A 6,337-nucleotide genomic window follows, 5' to 3' on the forward strand; every position below is an offset into this window, starting at 1 on the left:
GTGCCTCACAAAGAAAACGTGCCCTTAAAAGTAATCTTCTTTCGTTCATTCATAGCGGGGGTCTCGTTCTGGCAGACACGATGCCTTCAGGTAGTATGCGAGGGATTATTGGTCAGCTGCCAGCTCGTAAAAAGATCACGTACTACGTGACGCCAAAAGGCAGAAAGAGAGTGTTTCACACTCGGCGCCATGGCTGCGATCGGCGCTGACTAACACTCCTAGGTTAAATCCACATATATACCCTATAAAAAGTGGACGGAGGGAATGACCGCCGCCGTAGCTCAGTGGTAGAGCATCGGACCGCGTTATTCGATGGTCGCAGGTTCGGTCCCTGCCGGCGGCAGGTTATCTTTCGTCCACTTTACTTTCTTCACATTTATATCCCAATTCTTACAAATAACACCCCTATACTTTCCTTGGCATTATTGTCTGTTAGTTCTCATTATATTGTGCCTAACAAAGAAACGAGCCCTTAAAAGTAATCTTCTTCCAACCTCGAAATATTGCATGGTGCTCAACGTCATGCTGATCTGACAAAAGGTGTCTGGTGCAATAGTTAAGGGTCATGCCACGGCATTTCACACACTGTATAGAGAGTAGGTCGTTTTGGACTTTTCTCCTTTGTACAATACACCAAAAGGCCCCATGACGCTATCGTTTACAGCGTATTTTTAAGTCTACTGGTATGGAAATAAAATTGGCTTTGCTTTTTGTTATTTTGTACAACTGGAGAGGTCATATCGTAAATGTCACGCGCATTTGTAATGTACTGCTCCGGCCTTCAGCACATGTCTAGTCAAAAGTTCAATGAAGTTTGCCAGAATTTTCTTTCAAAAAGAGCAAAAAGCACTGAAATGTGATGGAAAGGTCGTATGCCGGAAAAGAAAGAAGAAACTGCGTATTAAGGAAATACGATAGCGTTTTGTTTCTATTAAATCAAGCGTTGATTGGGTCAGTGCCCGGAATGGTAAGAGTCGCGAGCACGTGGGTTATCATAAGTTGCCTGATCTAATAAAGCAATAGCGGTGGCACTTGTAATAGATCGGGATATATTATATATATATATATATATATATATATATATATATATATATATAATATATAATATATATATATATATATGTATATAGATAGATATATATATATATATATATATATAATCTATATATATTATATGTGTTGTGTGTGTGTGTGTGTTGTGTGTGTGTGTGTGTGTGTGTGTGTGTGTGTGTGTGGTCTGCGACCTCTCACCATCTATGAAAAGCCACACTGAGAGCAGCGTGATGGCCCCGCTGCACTAACAAAAACGTCAGCTATAGGGCGCTGCTATTGCGCACGTCAGCGTCGAGCATTCTCCCGCAAACTAGAATTGCAAGGGAGCGTCTTGAACATGGCTCTGTCTACCCGCCATCAACTACACAGACGACCATTCAGAGGCGTTACAGCTGACCATGCTCTCTGCTGGCATTCGCCACACAAGGATGCCAACTTTCGCCTAACTCGTCGGCACAATGCCTTCTGCAGTGCTCTAACACATTCGCCTGCAGTTTTACTCGTGTAGACGAAGCCTTGCGCCATCATTCACTCTACACCACCTGAAAATTCTTTGGCCGTGCGTCTGTGCGTGCTTTCTGATTGTTGCTCACCTCGCTCACCAGGAGCGCCGGGATCCCTACTTGTATGACGTAATTTATGTGACGTCTGAAGTGTTTAGCGCAGAATTATGAGACGGACAAGAAGGGAGAACACGTACACAGGCGCTAACATTCAACAATTATTTCAACAATGAAATCATTTGCTGAAAGTTAGCGCCTGTGTACGTGTTCTCCCTTCTTGTCCCGTCTTCATATTATTGCGCTAAACACTTCAGATATGTCGTACCACAAGGCCAGAAGTCAGCCCTTGCTAAAGTTATGTTACGTCTTTTACATTCATCGTATCTGTGACAAGCGATTCATTATTCAAAAGTACATACTTTGAAATGCAAGGGGAAAATCAGGCGTTTTGCACTGATATTGGTATATTGCAACTTATAAATATTGACGGTTCAGGAACAGTTGCGGCCGGTATATTTGCTTAGAAACAATGTAACAATTTGGAATAACCGAAAATGATGTGTGCAGACAACCCCCAAAACAAAAAAAAAAACACGTCATATTCTAGCTGGTGCGCCTTAATTGTAGGGCTCCTTAACTTTGCGCGTACAAAAGATATTCTTCTCTCGTGGTGGTTGATGAAAACGATAAGCAGACGCAGAGGTTATCGCTTGCGCTGCGGCAAGGAACAGGTGTGTCCTCGCACAGCCACCACCACCTTCGCTGCAGTCACCTTTTAAGCGGCAGCACACCGGCATTAATGCTACGGTTGTTTGCACGCGGTACGTTAGGAAGCTTGCAGTAACGGCGCGCTAGTGGGCATGTCACGTGGTATTTCTTTTTTTTTATTTCGCCGGCATCGTCAGTAGCCAGAAAACCGCTGATACTTATTAGAAAGTGAAAAGCTGTGTAATCACACGTTTGCAAGCCGATCTGTAAATTTCCATCTGAATTTTTTTATCCAGCTTCGTCTCCTCACAAGTTGCTTAATTAATATTCTCTAAGTCGCAATTAAGCAGACCACAAAAATACTGTTATTTACTACATGTTGTAGTCAACAACATACTCACGTCATCATAGTGTGTGTCGACATATTTTTAAACTCTAGCTAGATTTTGCTGGGGCACCCTGTATGCGGACGCGGCGTCTCTCTTCGCTGCCGTGAGGCAGCTGAGGGACAGAAAATATGCAGTCGGTGGCCTGGGTAATCGTAGAGTAACACTGGACTACAGGTTAGCGGGATAAGCGATCCCTATATTGGTGCAGTTTTCGCGTCTTGTACTAGTGCCACGCTGTACATTAAATGCCACTAAATTTCAATAATATTCGATGCACCTTATATATTTCTATGCGTGGTAGTGCTTTAGAGGAACAAATATTGTGAGTGATATTGCCGTGATGTCAGTGGCAATAAGTTCAAAATCAATGGACGGAATAGTTCCAGAAAGTAATTGCAGATTGCTTCAACAGTTAATCTATATGGGGCGTCTATTCAAAATTGCTGGGACAACGCGTAGCCAGCTACCACTGGCGTTAAACTGAATACGAAGAATATGACTCATAACGCACCGGTGAAGGACAACACCCATTGCTGCAGGTGAAGCACTTATGTCCTGTGTACTTTGATTCGCGAGCAGAGAATATTATTAATAGGAAAATGCTTCATCGTGAAATAGTCCATGAACCGAGACGCAATAAGGAGACCTAACAGGGCATTCAAGCAAACGCATTTCTGTTGCGTCCGAGCGGCGGCGGCCAGACGTCAATCATGCAGGCAGAGAGTAAAAATATTTTGTGAGAGCTTGCCGTACAGCTTTTTTTCTTACTGAAAGAACATACGCTTCAAAACACGGGAAATTAATAACATTACTGCATGAAGTTTTTCGAATTAAGAACGCTGAGTCCCACAAATAAGCTTCTTTTACAGGTGGATTCAGTTCTACTGCAAAGCATAATGAGTTTCTAGAACTGATTCCCTTGCAGAAGTTACTTCATTCAAATGGCATTAAGTGTGGTTGTGTATTAGTCAAGTAAGATGTGGATGTCGTTCCATTCGAATGACATTAAAAAATCCAGCCTGACAGGAGTATACTACACACTACCGTGCAGGGGTACCCTTGGAGGCGGAGTAGCCAGCGAGGGAGACTGCTTGTAAGATCTTTCGGAGGTGAGCCTAGAAGGGGCATGGTTTTCGGAGACAACTCTGCGTGGACGGCAGTAGAGGTTATGGCCAAGTTTTACAACTGGTCACACGAGAGCGACACATAGGACCTCCGTAATTAAATAACTTCGAGGTTGTTGTTGGACCGGCACATCGCATGTTTCGTAATCACTGAACTTTGTAAAGACATCGGTTGGTCCCGAAGGGTGTAAGTGGCCCAGCATAGCGGGGTTGTGAGGCAGAAGAGGAGCTTGGAGATACCGGCAGCTTTTGAGGGACTACATTAAACGGCGTGTGTTGTTTGAGGTCTGTGAGCCGTCTATCAGTCTCTGTGATGTTTGAACAAGCCGCCGTAAGTATGAGCAATGCCGCAGAAAGGTGCGAACATATTTCGAGGTTTTCGTCCCAGGCAAGCATTTTCCGGATAGAATATCAGGCCGTAAGCTTGAGCCGTTGCCTGATATGTCCAAAAATTTGGCTCAAGTCGGGCCAGAAATAATACATAAATAGCTGCTGAAAGTCGCTCGAGGTGACTGTGAAACATTGGATAAACACATTTGCATTGTCTAAATAGCAGAGAAATGTAACATTATTCCGTGAACGAGTAAGTTCAGCAGTTTGTTTAGTGTGGCTACGGAATTTCCCAACCGAAAGGCATTACCTTAAATTGGTAAATGTCATGAATAGTTACAAGGGCTTTTTTCTTCTCGGTCCATGGGGTAGGCAAGAATCTGTTAGTACTTGGAGTGAAGGTCGAGGGAAGAGAAGTAAGCTGCACCATGCACACAATCAAGGGCTTCATGGATTCAGGGTAGAGGGCATGTGTCTTTCTTTGTTATCTTCTTGAGGTGGCCATTATCCACGCAATGGCGTTAGGATCTAACCTTCCTTTCAACTAACACTAGAGAATGGTTCAGCAGTGTACTTCGACGTGTAATTGTTTACTTCATCCTGAACGACGCACCGTTCAGAAGAAGAGACTGTAGGGGGCAATGTTCAACAGCGGTGACATCACCATTGTGTATGCGACGCTGAAGAATGGAGGTCTGCCCTATACGCGCATTAACGAAAACGGAACTATTACAATAGCACCCAAGGATGCGTTGAAGGGCTTCAACTTGTGCGGGTAGTACATCCTCGGAAATTATGCTTCGAATGTCACAGCTGCCAGAACTTGCCATTGCCCTTATGCCCTTCTTCGGAACAATGGAATCTACACTTTAAGAAAAAGATGTGTCTTCTCAGTTACACATGTGACTCTTCCATGTATAACTCCCTTTAGAGAGGCACGCTGACTCTCCTTAGCAGAGTCGTGGGATGTATGACTCTCTTTAAAAACGCACGCTAACTCTCTTTTGGAGGGTCGTGCGTCCCGCGACTATCTTAAAGGGAGTCAGCGTGACTCTCTAAGGAGAGATATACATAGGAGAAAAGAAGTGTGATTTTAAGGGCGCGTGTTTCTATGTTATACACAATATTAATGAGCACTAACAGACAATAACGCCAAGGAAAGTATAGGGGATGATGTTATTACTAGTAAATGTAAGGTAAATGCGAAGAGAGAAAAGTGGACGAAAAGATAACTTGCCGCGGGCAGGGACCGAACCTGCGACCTTCGAATAACGCATTGGACGCTCTACCAACTGAGCTACCGCGGCGGCCATCTCCCCCCCCCCCCCCGCCCGTCCACTTTATAGGGCATTATGTACGTTTAAACGTGGGAGCAGGGCTGGGCAAAGATACTTTCAAATTGTATCGCGATACGATACAAGATACTCAGGCAAGAAGTATTGCAGATACAGATACAAGATACTGCCGCAATAATTGTATCCGATACGATACTTGACAATTGTATCTTAAGATACTTCGATACATTCTGAAATTTGTTGTTTAGATACATATAATGTAGCAGCAAACACCTATACACGAAAATGTCTGGTTGAAACTTTGTTAACTGTGACCTATTTTTGTTTCTCTGTTAGTATCTCGAAAGGTTTGCCCTTCTTGCTCAAAGTACATTAGTTTTCTTTCAAAACAACTTATTGGGGTTTATTTTAGCTTTTTCACAGGACAATTCTTTATACACTTCGCTGACAGCGGTTCTTGCTTGTCATTTTTGCAATTGATGGGAGTCGCTGCTCAGCTTGTCGATCAGCTAGCGGATTGCCATATAATCACAATAACTTCAATGAAGATGCGTTCGCACGACTGCGCAAATACCGGTGTGGACTTTACCTCGTCCTTAAAAGACAGTTTGCGCATTACCGTATATCCGGACAGGTGTACAGCAGTAACAACGCTGATGGCGACATTTTTTTCTTTCTTTTTTGGGAGGGGGGCGGGGGGAGGGGCTGGGAACGAATGGTGTATACTAGGGGTCTGAGACCTTTCGCTAGCGGCTCGGCCCGCATACATGACCGTCTTCGTCCCATTGGTTTTTATTTTCTTAATAAGTATGTTCGTGAGCTGCACAGACATGACTGGTCTCAAGCATTCCTTTCGTGAGGAACATGTGGTCACCATGTGCTGAAATATAACCGTGGAACAAAAACTATATTTCAGAATCCGCGTCCAGGTTTCG

At 43.9% G+C, this 6,337-nt stretch overlaps 1 non-coding gene across 1 annotated transcript; it reads left to right on the top strand.

Annotated features, from left to right (window-relative positions):
* The first annotated feature begins 270 nt into the window (after nt 1–270).
* On the top strand, nt 271–343 carry Trnar-gcg (transfer RNA arginine (anticodon GCG)). The gene has a single exon. It is a non-coding gene; the product is annotated as a tRNA-Arg (tRNA).
* The last annotated feature ends 5,994 nt before the right edge of the window (nt 344–6,337 follow it).

The sequence above is a fragment of the Rhipicephalus sanguineus genome, unplaced genomic scaffold (genome assembly GCF_013339695.2).
Source record: "Rhipicephalus sanguineus isolate Rsan-2018 unplaced genomic scaffold, BIME_Rsan_1.4 Seq7485, whole genome shotgun sequence".
NCBI classification, from domain to species: domain Eukaryota; kingdom Metazoa; phylum Arthropoda; class Arachnida; order Ixodida; family Ixodidae; genus Rhipicephalus; species Rhipicephalus sanguineus.